The sequence below is a fragment of the Meles meles genome, chromosome 5, assembly GCF_922984935.1.
Source record: "Meles meles chromosome 5, mMelMel3.1 paternal haplotype, whole genome shotgun sequence".
Classification (NCBI taxonomy): Eukaryota; Metazoa; Chordata; class Mammalia; order Carnivora; family Mustelidae; genus Meles; species Meles meles.
In genome coordinates this window covers 43,524,421-43,525,864 of record NC_060070.1, presented here as the reverse complement: position 1 = coordinate 43,525,864, position 1,444 = coordinate 43,524,421, and the positions used below count along the sequence as shown (strand labels likewise).

Below are 1,444 nucleotides of genomic sequence, written 5' to 3'. Positions count from 1 at the left end.
TCACTAATTTCACTCTTCCCCTGACCCTCTACCTTTTAACAACCACTTTTATCTGTATCTAAAGATGTGAGGCTGTTTCTCATTGTGGTTTTGATTTGCATTTTCCTGATGATTGCTGATGTTGAGCATCTTTCCTTCCTTCCTCCCTCTTTTCCTTTCTTTTGTACTGTGTATTATCTTAGTTAAGTATAAAGACTTAACCATGTCACCATTTTACCCACTGCTATATGGCCACCAGTCTCTCTCTCTTCAGCAGTGGGTGAGGCAGATACCCTTTCCATGGGGAAGAGAAATCCATGATTTGTTGCCTTTGCCAATAACAAACATGTTGGAGAGCTGGGTGGCAAAACTGTCACCAGTGGCATCTTTCACATGAATTATATCAAAAGAACCAGGATGTCCCTTTCTTTTGGTGATCACACCAGATTCCCAGGTTAGCATCCCTAATCACCATACACAGATTACCAGTATCCAACGTGATGAAATCAGTAATCTTACCAGTCTCCAAATCAGTCTGAATGGTGTCATTCACCTTAATGAGGGAATACAGATAGTAGTTGGTGCAAGTATCATGGGTCAGATGAGAGATTCCTTTTCTCCTAACAAAGATCACTCTTACTTTGCACAACTTGTATTTGGCCTCCTCAGGTGTAATCTGATGAACAGCAAAGCAGCCTTCGGTGACATGGATCAGATGGAAATTCTTCCCACTCTTGTCAATGCTGATGACATTCATAAAACCAGCAGGGTAGGTTGCAAAAGTTCAGACCTTGCCATCAGTCTTAATAAAACACAGCATACAGATCTTTCTTACTTTATCTCCTGTTAGGGCATACTTAAGTCTGTTCCTTAGGAAAAAGATGAGAGGGAGACATTTTCTCAGCTTATGGGGAATAGTAGATGGATGAGGGGCAAACACACCAGTCAGTTTATCCGGCATCTAGTGCTTTGGAGCTGGTACATGCTTCAGATGCTTCTTGGGAACATGAGCCATGTCTGCACTAGGTATGAGAAAAGACTGTTGGGCATCTTTTCATATGTTTATTGGCCACTGTATGTCTTCTTTGAAAAAAAAGTCTATCCAAATCCTCTGCTCATTTTTAAATTAGATTGTTTGTTGTTTTGCTCTTGAGTTGTAGGAGTTCTTTATATATATTGAATATTAATCCTTTATTGGATAAATTTTTTTCAAGTATTTTGTCCCTTTTGGTGTGTTGGCTTTTCAAATTGTTGATGGTTTCCTTTGCTGTGCAGAAGTTTTTTAGTTTGATATAATCCCATTTGTTCATTTTTGCTTTTATTACCTTTGCTTTTGGAGTCAGATCCAAAAAATCATTGCCAAGACCGTTGACCATGTGTTCTTTTAGGAGGTTTTTGATTTAATGTCTGGCTTTAAAGTTTTCAGTTCACTTTGAGTTAATATATGCATGTGGTCTAAGATAGT

General features: G+C 38.7%; 1 pseudogene; it reads right to left on the bottom strand.

The window, feature by feature from the left end:
- Positions 1–249: 249 nt before the first annotated feature.
- LOC123942121 lies at positions 250–994 on the bottom strand (annotated as a pseudogene).
- Between the last annotated feature and the right edge of the window lie 450 nt (positions 995–1,444).